Source organism: Trachymyrmex septentrionalis, unplaced genomic scaffold, assembly GCF_001594115.1.
Source record: "Trachymyrmex septentrionalis isolate Tsep2-gDNA-1 unplaced genomic scaffold, Tsep1.0 scaffold9, whole genome shotgun sequence".
In the NCBI taxonomy this organism is placed as follows: Eukaryota; Metazoa; Arthropoda; class Insecta; order Hymenoptera; family Formicidae; genus Trachymyrmex; species Trachymyrmex septentrionalis.
Genome location: NW_017306091.1, coordinates 3092783 through 3106391, shown reverse-complemented (window position 1 = coordinate 3106391; position 13609 = coordinate 3092783). Strand labels below are relative to the sequence as shown.

The window sequence follows — 13609 nt, the reverse complement described above, 5'->3', positions numbered from 1 at the left end:
GCGGTTTTTTTTTTTTTTTTTTTTTTTTTTTTTTTTTTTTATTTAGAGGAGAGAATTCGTCGGTGAACGAGATAACGAATCATCTTACGGGAACTCGTCGATCTTTATAGGCCTATTACAGGGAGAGAGGCCTTGAACGCATATTCCCTGAACTTCGAAGATCAGAGCGCGCGAGAGCGACTCCCTTTGTCTTCTCCGCTCCACGAGAAAAGGATTCCGCGCTACTCCACGTAATCGGTCGAACATATTTCAGACGCGGTGACGCAATCAGTTACCTGGCGGCGTACGATCGAGCGCGAACATCCACAAAATTCATCTTCAACTTCGGGAATTCGATTTTGATGAGTAGGCATTTTCAAGATTGAAATGGCGGATTCTCAGAAATTCTCTCTGAAATTCATTCAATGTAATCCAGCTATACTTTGAACTATCGATTTCGGTTCACAGCGCGAAAGCGACGAAATTATATGTTAATCCCTGAGCGATCATTCCTTCTTTTTTGATTTGACAAATCATTTCTCATTTTTCTCTAAATGTATCCATATATATATATATAAATTGTACATCTGTGCTGGAAAAGAGTCTGGTCGCATTGGAATTCTGGTTGGACAAATTAGAATTTTCTAGTTTATCCATCTATTACAATTTTAGTTAAAATAATCAGAATTCTGATTAATATGACAAGAATCTTCCAGCCCATTTATTTTTAACCAGAAATTTTTCCCATTGCGTCACACACACGTTATTTACTTTTAAGTAAAGTTAGAGCACATATTTTTTTCTTATCTCATCGATATATTAAAGTATATCGTTATTACTCTTTATATTCCCTTCGTCTCGATGGAGTACCAGCAATTATTAACGTTGATAGCGTGGCTGTTTCTTCGTTCGCAGGCAATGCAAACACAAACGGTATTTGCATCCGCTGAATAATCATTAGTATTGGTTTATGAATACTAAGAATTGCACGTATATCAAGAATTGCGATTCCGAGCGGCGTCGGTTCTATCGCGTTTGCGCTCACACCAACTCTAGTTCGAGCCGATGATCGATCGTTCCGTCGAACAAGTGGATACGTCTCCACGATTCCGTGGAAAATGAAAGAGGGAATAATATAAAAGGAGATAAGAGCGAGGAAGAGAAAGATGACGGGAGTAGGATGAGGAGAGAGCGAAAGGGCCGCCGGGAGGCTGATTTGTAGGCGACGGCACTGCGAGGCGTTTTCGCTGCGTAACTTCCGCCAATTTCGTTTCGTCTCACCGCGGCGGGGGAATTCGGTTTCCGGTTTCTAACCGAATGGCCAACTGCAACTTGCCATGCTGTTATTACTTGCCCAGTGCAACGTTACCTACTAATGCTCCCTTGCGAAATATTCCGTAACAAAATATCGAGACGCGCGAATCAATGTTATTTATGGGACCAAGTTAGTGTTTGGTTTTTAAACGAGATTGTCTGATCGAGATTAAACTGATTTTACAACAATTATACATATTTTTCCGTTATTAGATATATAAACATTTGCTGAAAAGATTTAATGTAACTAAATAATAATTTATAATAATGGAATATATATATATAATATATACTTTTTTTTTCTTACGAGCAGAAAGCTCAAAATATCTCTTTACAATCTCCATGTCAGAAGGTAAACAAATATTCAGTTATAGGTATAAAAATTTGATAAAAAGCGAATTTCAATCGTATTGATATTGACACTTTTTGTTATTTCTATCTACGACTAGCTCTCGTTGGTCTTTTGTTTGCTAGTTGACTTTTTAATCTGCCATACTCTTTCGATACCTCGAAAAAAAAAAAAAAAAAATCGGTATTTTCTCATCGACAGTATGATTGTTACTGTCGATGAGTCGCGAGTCGAATGCGAGAGTCTTACAGCGAGCGAGGATTACCGTAGAAGCGAATCGTAACTAGTTAGCAAAATCTAGGCCGTGCGACTCTGAGAACTGGAACGTTCGTGCAGGTGCGAAACTTCGCGGGGCACGAGGGATCGAGAGAGAGAGAGAGAGAGAGAGAGAGAGAGAGAGAGAGACGCATAATTTTCCTTCTCAAACCTGCCTCTCTCTCTCTCTCTCTCTCTCTCTCTCTCTCTCTCTCTCGTTACACCTGGACGCGAATGAGTTTAAACTATAAAACGTTACGGTCTCCAATCAAGTACGATGATTCTTCATCATCAGCAACAACGCTGCTGTATCCCAGAGTAGTTACTTTTAAAAGGGTGAAAGAGGAAACACTTTTTAAAAGAGTAAAAACAATTCGTATAATTTCACTTGACAGTAGGACTTACGATCAAGAATCGTAAAGTAGCATTTTATCGTTGCATTAATAATTTGATTCACATAATTTGTGGGATGTAAAACGGTGCGTTTATATATCGCCAATCATATTCATTGCTGGGTGATATTAATTGCTTTTTCCGTCTGCCAAGCGTATTGGCATATCTATATTTTTCTTGTGAATGGAGAAAAAAAAAAAATGTTACGAGTAGATCAAATGCAATGATTTTTAGAGGCCATTATTTTTTATTACGAGCAAGTTAATCTTCGTGTTTCAATGGGACGGACTTGCTTCGAGGAAAATGCTCGTACATCGATTATATATTGCGACAGGTACAAACGCGTTGCGTCGCGGTGCTTCGCGAAAATTGACGATTAAAACTTTGAGGTCGGCCATTAGCCTTCACCCACATTACTCAATCGTAACCATTGCGCGATTGCGTCAACTGTTCTCCAGTCGGTTCGTCGTCGCGACATGCATGACGTATCGAAGCATGTTGCTCGCGGAATTAATTCATACATTAATTATCAAGAGTATACTTAAGTCTCTCCCGTTCTTCGATATACATCATATACGCGGCACACATATATTATTCTGCGCGATCGCTGCCGCGCGAACTGCATTTTCAAGCAGCGCTGCGATTTCATATGCAGAGCGCCTGGCAAGAAAAAGAAGAGACAGCGAGTTACAGTTATAAATTTTACAGAGACGGATAATAAAAAAGAAGTCGCACACTCGGGCAAAAAGTGAATAAGGTTCGCGGTTAAACATAGTATTATATGGTAATAGGTATATTTGATAAACAGAAAAGAGACGTACGTTCTCCTGTCCGTAACTTATTTTGTTTTCTTCCGAAATTTACATTAATTTACATTCGCTATTTTTATTATGATTTTTTCGCGATTTTATCGTCGTTCGCACATTTTTGTTTTTTTTACGCTGCTTATTACTTATTTTATTATTCAAATTAAATATTCGCGGTAATTACAGAAATATGCACTTTTTTTTCCAGTATTAATATGAGATAAAGTGTAGCGAGATGACACACGGGATTGTACTATAACATTTCCGCTAACACGAATAGCATTTGGAATAGAATATTATACAACACGGGAAAAGATCCTCGTAATACTTTTTGCATAATTCTCTTCTAGCCAACAACGAAAAGCTTTTTAACGAAATCTCGAAAATACTGATGATCCATTATTACATTAATGCATCGAGAAAAAAGATACGTGGTCACCGTTGGGCATTGCATTAGAGATGTTTCGTGTGGAATAAAATTGCGCGCATTAACATGACTGTTTAACTACATCGGTAATGACAGCCAATGCGACAAAGGGAAAAGCGGAGCGCATTGTCGTTACATAATTAAAGGAACAGAATATTTCGTGGAAATGTATTGTGAGTGTAGTATTGCGCGGGAACTTTCAGGTGCAATTAACAGGATCTCGTAATTGATATCAGGCAATTTGATATTCTCACTCCGATCGGAAAAATCGTACCGGACAAACGGTATCCCTTCCTGCATTAATTCTTATCGCTATTACGAATTATTCAATTATCAATTGTTCCGATAATTCAATGTTTATACGCCGCTAAAGTGTCGGACATGTGTACAATATGTCGACAATTTGTCACGAGTCATCATTTTTATTTTTAAAACTTTATTTACGAAACATATTTATCCATTTCTTTACTTACATCAATATCTGTTTTGCGATGCTGATGAAACACATGTAATTTGAATCGCATTATAAGCGGATTTTAATTCGGACAAAATGCATCGCGTTACATTGTCACATTTGAACCTAATTTATAAAAAGCCACTGTAAGATACATTTTGAAAGAACTGCTAATGACAATCGCCGAATATCAATATATCGCATCGATATTAATATACGAATACATCGTTGCTCATTGCAAAAGTTTTAATAACAATTTTTCAAATGTAATTACTAAAGACACGAATTGATCGCGCTCCTGTTATATGATTTTATTTATGCATTTTGAAAAATAATCTTGTAAGCTTCTAAGGACTATACTCGTTCATCGTGGTACGCCGAAAGTCTCTCTCGCACCCTTGAAAATTTCTCTATTAAATGAAAAAAAAAAAAAATCGACCGAAACATCAAACTCTCACCGAAATCCATCATTGAAAATTTCCGCGTGACGAAAAGTGGATTGTTGTGGATTGTCGTGCCACAAGATTTTTTTCGAAAAATGCATCGACGTCTTCCGATGACGAAAATGTAGTGTTACACGCGGGGCTAAAGAAATCACTGCTCGCACGTCAAATCGCGGATCGAAATTGCCACTCTCAGGGAAGACACTGACCCAGATATCGGCGTGCATGGGGAAGGTCGTATGTAAACATACGTATATGTCGGACCTATATATACGTGTACATAGATCGACATGTCCGTATGTACATACTCTCGAGTGAATAATACCCGAGCGCGGCGCGTATACGCGTGCGTTCGCATACACGCGCGCGCGCGCGCGCGCACACACACGCGCGCGCGCGGGTAGTGTATAAAATAGAGGTTTACGTATTTTCTTCAGCCCGTACTCACGACAGCTCGCGTGTGCGTCGCGCTCGTTTATGTGCACGCCGGTAATGGCAATGTACGCGCACGTCGTGCAATACGTATCGCGAACTGTTTGCCACGTTGATTAACCGCGCGATAGAAACCTTTGAACAGGGGCGAAATTAAATTTGGTCGCGCGCTCGTGGCTAAAGGGATACGTCAATGAATGTCTTTAGTAAAAAAAAAAAGTGATTGAGGTAACGAAGTATGAATATATATTGTTCCATCGAAGGAAACGAATAAAAAAGGGACTCGATAAGTTAATAAAGTAGACTGGATTAATAAAGTTGTACGATGATTATTTTGCGATGTATTGTAAATAAAACTGTAGGAGAGAGAGAGAGAGAGAGAGAGAGAGAGAGAGAGAGAGATTGTCCAATAAATTACAATAAATTAATTTAATAATATTTGCGTGACCCCGCCAAGAATAAATTCGATATAAGTGAAAATGCGTATGTAAATCTCCGCGGTTGTTGGCGTGTAAATTACATATTTATAAGGCGATAAGATATAATTCGCAAACAATTGGAATGTGTTTACCAAATGAAGTTAACTGCAGACAACTTGACTTTGAATTTGATATTTCTTCAATGCGATAAATTGGTGGGCCCGAGTGCAAACTAAAATGAATATTGAGGAGAGAATTGGATTAAGAATATTCCGCCGGTTTTATTTTCAGAATTAATGTAACGGTATTATTTATATATACGTATTATTAAAAAAAAAATATTCTCATAAACGTCTTTCGACTCGCTTTGAATTTTGCACTATTATTACTTTTTATTTACACTAGAAAATTTATGAAACGATTGAAGAAAGTCTTGCGCATCGCCAGCGATAAAGATAAAGTTGTGTCTGACATATTCTATATTCACGTTTACGTAGATATTTACATAGCTAGCGGCATATGTGCCGCGTTCGCGTGTGTGCCGTCAGCGCGTAAAAACGTAGTGCTTGTGAATGAAACTGTAGTAGTGCGTACGTAAAGTTATATCGATGACTCAGTCAGTCCCGCTGACTCGTTACAACTCGCGCAATTTACAAGCACTTTCTCAAGGGATCATTGAACTCCATCGAGCACTGTCTCTTTCCGAGGCTTTTTTTTCCCCCTCATCGTTAAGGTAGATTAGATCAATGTAGAAGTTAACGTCAATCATATATCGTAATTAGCGTATAAGATTCTTGAAAACCCGCGAGCCTGAAACAGGTTGACTTGGTTGGAAAATGACTTGAAAAAAAAAAAAAAAAAAAAAAATTTATAATGGATGTGTGTTTGGTTGTATTTATTGAATTATTTACAGCCTTAATCCATATGTTGCATAATGCAATTTGCGTTATTTAGTGTAATTATTAGAAATACAGGAGTTCGAAGTACGTGTTTCTGCATTAATCCATCGAGGTTATAATGATTGTACATTCAGTACGTATATTCAAGAATAGATTCGTGGTTCTTCATTTTGGGCATAACAATTGGTTGTACATGAATAAATGAACTGTGGGCAAGATGTATCATGATGGCCACGATAATCAATGGTTGTGGTTGATGGTATTCTACTGTCTGTATCAACAGTTAACAGCGGCAAAATGGCTATTTCATGTTCCCGTTCGTCGTTGCGTACCGATCTATAATTTAACAAAATGCACCGTTCGAAATAATCGATTGCTGAAGATAATTATTACTCCACATACTTATACACTCGCACAAATAAACGCATGGGTCATGTAATCGTGTTCCGCTTTGACGAGCATCGACGAAGCGCGTAAAGGCGTGTTCTTAATTATACAGCGGTGTGATAGAAAATTGTGTAATATCTTTTCTTTTTTTTTTCTTTTTCTTTTTTATTTTTTTTCCATTATTGATACAGTCGGTCATGTCTTATCTCGTAACGTCTCTGTCCGTTTGAGATAAAACGAAGTAAATTGTGTTGTCGAATCTACGACCGCAACAACGCGATAATGAAATCGGTATAATTTACAATTCATACTTTATAATTCCGTTTTTACGAGGCACAGAAGTGAGCGGTAAAAGATTAATATGCTGACGCTTTGCGTCGCGGTATTGCCAATAAAAGTTATTGTTATTGCGAACGATGCTGCTAATTTAAATATCCGCGCGCGCGAGTGCGCGCATGTTACGTACTTCGTGTGTGTATGTGTGTGTGTGTGTGTGTGTTTGTGCACGCGCGATTGACGTTTGGATGACGGACGTCACGTTATTCATGAATTATGGATACAATTGAAGCGCTTGATATCGCTGAAACATCGCGATGTGGCTTTTCCACCACGTTTATACCCGAGAGAGAGAGAGAGAGAGAGAGAGAGAGAGAGAGAGAGAGAGACGCCTCTCCCCGCTCGGCTGTACTGGGTCGAGACTTTTTGGCTGTTATCAACGCTAGCAGATAAGAGCCTTCCTTGTTAATTAATGAATTAATGCCCGGGCCTGATAAAATCGGTCGAGGTCGAGCAAGCCATTGAGCCCCGGACTCTTTAATCCGCGTCACCGAGGGCAAATCACCTTCCGCGTAATAAAAAAACCTAAAGGCCGTGCCAGAGTGCACGTAATTAATTGCGCAACAGATTATTGATTATTCGCGGACGTGTTGAGAAAGTTGAAGCGGGCAAATGATATAAGATAGCGGGCAAACTCTTGCCGCTAATGACGTGGTTTTTCTCAACGATTTACTTTTCCTGCGATCAAGTGAGAAAGATATATAGTACAGTCGTAGAGACGATATTTATTTGTAGGCAAACATTTACGTAACCTTGTTTATGCCTGTTCTACGCATAAACAGTCGCAAGTCGTAAGCCGTAAGAAATTCACCATCGTCACAGGTAAGTGTGAGAAGAATAATAGACCGTGATTGGTTGATTTCTCACGGCTTACCGCTTACGATTCTATCGTAGAACAGGCCTTACGTCCGGTTCTACAATAGATATTTAAACTTAAGTGAGCCTTGAAGATAAATACATATTCGGATTATATGACAAAATACAACGTCATAATTCTTTAAATTATTAATAGTTTGCGATATCATGGATTTCAGATTTTATCGCATAAATATGTAATGTATTTTTATAATTCTACCGCTTCAACGTCAAATATATTTTTTCACTATTTTCCATATATCTTACGTACATCGACAAGCGGCAACGCAGAGGAAAGAACTTTGGCAGGAAGTTAATGTAGCCGGGAATGTGAAGTTTGCGAGATTCCGAGGTATTTCTTGTTCGAGTTTGTAGAGAACACCGTCCTGCTCATATAATTATGTTACGCAAGGATGTTACATCGTCTTGCCGTCTGCAGGTCTTATTGTGAGTGGTAATTTGGTTTATGGGGCAACACACACACATTTGGATTGTATCCAGAACGCGGTTAGTGGACTCCGTACTTTACGAAGACCTATTTTCTCCGGTGGACTTGTTGAGCGATATCAATGTTAATGCATGCGCATTTTTTTAAAAGAAACTTCCTTAAAAATACGAAAGCGTACGGCGTTATACTATATTCGTTTTATCTTTTCACAATTGTTAAAAAAATGTTATTAACTTTTAAACATCTCTTCGGTACGGTGCATTCAACTTTTTCTATTCCTTATATACTACTTTATTCGTAAAGATACGTACATTTACTTGGTATCGTTTCGAAAAATTTTGTTTATTTTTATAAGCGATTAAAGTTACGAGCAATTGAATTAGATTAGGTATGCTATAGAATTTTACGCCCAGTGTGGCGTTTAAGGGTTCATCATGTACGTTATGTAATATCATAGATTTTGCACGTGTAAAAAAATTAGATGGTTCGAGATTGAAATCGTACAAAACTAGAACTCAACGAACGCTAATAATCTATGTATGTGCCATTAGTGCGTTATTTGTAGTGATTGTTTTTTTTTTTTGTTAAAAAAGAAGAAAAAAGCCATGTTACTCCGATGAAGCCACAGAAATAGTACATGCGAACAACGGGATGATGTTGCACGTAAGTTTCGCAAGTGGTTCGTAAAAATCTGGAAATGCTGGGTGTTTAAAGGGACACAGCTGTATCGTTTCTCCGTAGCGGAGAAACGCCGCCATATCCGATTGTCTCGGTTAGGTACACACGTTTGCGATATCCACCGTATCGATCATAATTTCTATCGAAACGCGCAGAGTAGATGCGCGACCGAATAGCGACTTTGCAACGGCGAGGCAGGCAACGCTAACATTGACTCGGCATTCATGCATTAGCGTACGGCAGTGTAAACGCTTTGCTACATTCATGTGTTTCCTTTCCCGCGGCAAACGCGATCGATGGCAAATATTACTTTGGTCAATTCCAGCCAGGCAGTCTATTTACTTGTTTGTGGTATCACTTTGCTGCGCCGATACGGAAAAGTCGAGAGAGCGAGAGAAATAGCGGAGCGAATAGGAGAGAGAGAGAGAGAGAGAAAGAGAGAGAGAGGACGAAGGAGGGGCGGATGCGAAATACCGATACGCGGATGTGATTCCACGGTTTATATGCACGATGCGCTTTCGTGCATCGACTAGCGCACGCGTAGTTACGAATACCAGATTCAGCCACTTATCTCCCCCAACGAACCTTTCGACTAGTTAACTGTTACGATATGTGTAATGATGATGAATGATTCGGAATTAGTCTCAATTTCGTACTACTCTGAATTATGTCGTGAACGAAGGTAACGAGAGAGGAGTGTTTTCATTTATATTTCATCACTATCAACTGTCGTTGCTGTTTCGTTATCTGTGAAATGAAAAAAGGAGGAACGATCTTTACAGTGGTAATTAAATTATTATTACAAATATGTACTTTTTTTACATAGACAGGCTTCAACACATTTGACATTTCTGAGAAATTATCTCCTTCTCGATGGATTAGCAGTATTTTTCATTAATCCTCTGAATGATTTGAGTATCGCCTTTTCATTCATAAACAACTCCAGATTTCTAGAACCGACAAAATGTATGTTCAACTACTAAATCCCTACATATATATAAATCTATATATCAATTACGAGCATTAATTTAGTTACTAGCATTATCTGTTAATCGGATTATTATATAATGTGATCTAAAGAGAGAGAGAGAGAGAGAGAGAGAGAGAGAGAGAGAGAGCTCTTTTTCCATTTATAATAATTGCTAGTTTTCTAACACAGAGTTTGCAAACTCTTTTGAAATCATTGCGGCCCCTGCACTCCGATAAAGTCAATTCACAAACATGGATTACATGTGAATTTGAGAAAACTGGAGTAACTCGGTCTAAAAGCGGAAAGTTTGTTTTACCATTGTCGGTATTCGATCGGATCGTTCATGCGCGGATGCGCAATAACGATGCGATCGGCCGTCCACAATTCACGAGAAAACGCGCACCGATGAGATATTCGCTGGCGATTACACGTGTTCGCATCTTAATAATCCTCGTTTGGCCGGTTGATATAAGAACGATACCTGCCTAGAGTGTTCGACGTTGTTATTAACGATGCAATGTATTTCTATGTTTCAGGTGCGATGGAGTCTCGCGGAGCCGGCTTCTACTATGAGTTGAGGCTTCGTAATTAATCGTGAGTACACGAATACCTCGGCGCTTGTGTACGTGCGCACGTACACATGGCGGAACGAGTACCGTGCGTTATAACGAGAGAGCGCCGCGAAATGATCGTTAAGCGATGCCAGTACGCACGTACCGTGCATATGTAATGTCTCCCAAATTGCGAATTTAATATCGCCAGGTTTTATTGCCTCGCCGCTCTCGCTTCCTCCATCCTGTGTAATTTACGTTCGACAATTACGATTATATTAATCGCGGCGCTCTCGTGTCTCATTAATCGCGTCTCATTAATCGCGTCTTCTTCCACCGCGAGGCGGTAGAAAGTCGAATAGCCAGCGGCAATATTCGTAAGCGTACGCACACGAGCGTGTTTCGATGTGTCCCCCGATCATTGATCTTTTTCTCTACGTAACGATCGAACGGTAGATGCGTCAAGAATACGGGTTGCATTAATATTTCACTATCGGATTTTCTATTTTTATATCGCAAGCGCTATGTACGAACTTTATATATATATATATATATGTGTGTGTGTGTGTCATATTAAACTTTTTTTAAACGTTTCATAAAATAGCGCTTCTTTGAACTTCCTATATGACTATAGAACACTATAAAATGCATCAAACACGTGTCATAACAGAAACAAAAACAATGAGAGAGAGAGAGAAAGAGAGAGAGAGAGAGAATGAAAACTCCATTCTATGAAGTACTCTTAATATTTTTTTTAAGTTTATGAATCAAATTATAAAAGTTTTAAGATATTATTTGCTCATAACATACGGATTATTACGATGCGTAAGGATCATTATCGTTTTATTGAACATTAATTTCTATCATTGTATTTCAACGGATTTCATTATTGAATAAAAAATGTTTAATAATCGTCTTTTGCGATATTTCGAGCATTTCGTTGAGTTTCTCCAGCTCGCCCCTCTCTCTCTCTCTCTCTCTCTCTCTCTCTCTCTCTCTCTCTCTGCTACAGTCCGATCGGGTCCGCATTTATTCGCTGAATAAAGTGCTGTTTGAGCGTTAATATGACTTCATTCCGCAATCGATTTGAATTCGATTCGCCGCGAATGAGGGCGGCGGCGATTTCCATCGTGGGCGTCGCGGCATTCTCGAAAGGGATTACGGGCGCTCGGCCCGGCGCATTTCTTCGTATCGATCGCCGTCGCGAATACTCCCACATAATTCGCTTATTACAGCTTCCGCGTATCTCTGCGTTTTCCCCACGGCATAGCCGAGTTCACGGAAAAAGTATGCGCGCTTGGTCGGGAGGAACACCTTCTCGTGTTCGTGCAATCTCTCTCTCTCTCTCTCTCTCTCTCTCTCTCTCTCTCTCTCTCGCACGCCACGTTTCTTGTTTCTCATGCTACGCGCTACGAGCATCGCCGCTATAATTGCAGCCGATGCGACGTATGTACGCTAGCATGACGCCCGGTCGCCTCGTTGCGTACGCGCGCTCTCGTATTGGTGCACGGATGTGCATGTGCATCTGCGTGTGTATTTGGCGGACGCGTGGGGAAGTCCCCGTTAACGGCGCTGTAGCGCGTTCGTGCAACCGTTGTATTTGCGCTCCGATTCGAGAGAGATAGACCGAAGGCGGGAGGGGGAGAGAGAGAGAGAGTGACTACTCCGGTGGTGCTCAATAGAGAAAGAGAGAGAAATATCGGCGGCTGTTCGAAAAAGAGAGAGAGATTGAGAGCGAGAGCGACACAGAGAGTAGTCGAGGGATGGTTTTGCTCTGCTGGCTCTGTATTGATTGCTGTGCTGCTCCTCCACCTCCACCATCTCTTGCGACGATCTCTCTCTCTCTCTCTCTCTCTACTCTACTCTACTCCTATCCCGCGATCCCTGCCGCCCGCACACCAACGTGGCCGCCCGTAATGTCGGTTCGCTCTCTGCGAAACCATCAAGATCCGAGGTCCTCGTTGCGCCACGTATCTCTTCCCTCGAAACGCCCCGACGAGAGAAGAGTCCGCCTGTAATTGACGCAGATAGGAGTGCCATCTGCTACGGCACGAACGGTCGGGGAGAGAACGGAGAACGCGCGTAATGTCCGCCGTTCTCGGCGACGTGTTCCATGTAAGGATTCATTGAATGAGAAACTAAGCTCGGCTGCGCGAGCGAGACGAGCGAGACGACGAAAGGCCATTCTTCGTCGACGAGGCTAAAGGCTTGCGTGCTCTGTCTCGACTGATCGCAACGTTGCAGTTGCCCAGACGAGTCGTGGATATCATCGCCGATATTACCGAATCTGTTTACTAATTTATCGAGCTGTTTTTCGATTGAAAATTTTTTCGCCTCCGTCCGATCAAATTTGAAATTTCACTGTTTTCACGGCAGTCCACGCCATCGATCTTCTCAATGTTGTATTAATTACAATGTTATCCGTCCTACCGAGCTATTAGAATCGCGCTATTACGTTTTATACACATCAACTTGCAATTTTATGTATCACGGTTTTATGCGTTTCACTTTATTGTTTCGCGTTTATCTCCCTGGCGAGCTTTTCGAAGCGAACATTCTGGTTCGTCAAATATTATTATATTCACGTACATCTGGTTTCATTACGGCAATTAACAATTTACGGGATAGCGATGGACTTGTTGCAAATTGGCGTTCTATTTAAATTCGCTAATTACTGTTACGACATAACGATGATACGCTCGCTTCAGGATGAAACATTCATGTTGCAAGGTCCGCGTGTGGCTGTATGTTTTTCCTTCGAGCACAGGGGAATGGAATCGGGTATAATTAACGTACATGGAAGTATTATCTGATGGCGGCACAGTGACATCGATGCAACTCTGCGTAATTATGTCTCCTCCCCTCCCCCTCCCCCACCCCCACCCCCCAAGCGGTGTCGTGAATAACAAAAATGGGTTTACGTAAAAATATTAAGCCAAAGTTTATTAAGCCGCAGTCGACTATGCGAGAGAGAGAGAGAGAGAGAGAGAGAGAGAGAGAGAGAGAGAGAGATTGCCGGTATGTAATAATCATACCTAGCTTTGCTTCGAAGAGCACGGTTATCGCATAATCTCACGCATTTTTCTATCTCTCTGATGTAGCAAAATAGGAAAACATTAGACACAGATACCACATCCTGCATTACATTATTAATATGAATGAACACATGCGAATATATCATTAGGCTGCATTAGCAGTTAGACAGAACTTTTTA

The 13609-nt window shown here is 40.4% G+C and overlaps 1 protein-coding gene across 21 annotated transcripts in view; it reads left to right on the top strand.

The window, feature by feature from the left end:
* LOC108755870 (bromodomain adjacent to zinc finger domain protein 2B-like) overlaps positions 1 to 13609 on the top strand; it is a 162561-nt gene that overhangs the window by 99357 nt on the left and 49595 nt on the right. For all 21 annotated transcript variants that reach the window (XM_018499228.1, XM_018499232.1, XM_018499239.1 and 18 more), the window contains one exon: positions 10381 to 10438. The gene's annotated coding sequence lies outside the window, so the exon portion shown is untranslated. The remainder of the gene's footprint in view (positions 1 to 10380; positions 10439 to 13609) is intronic.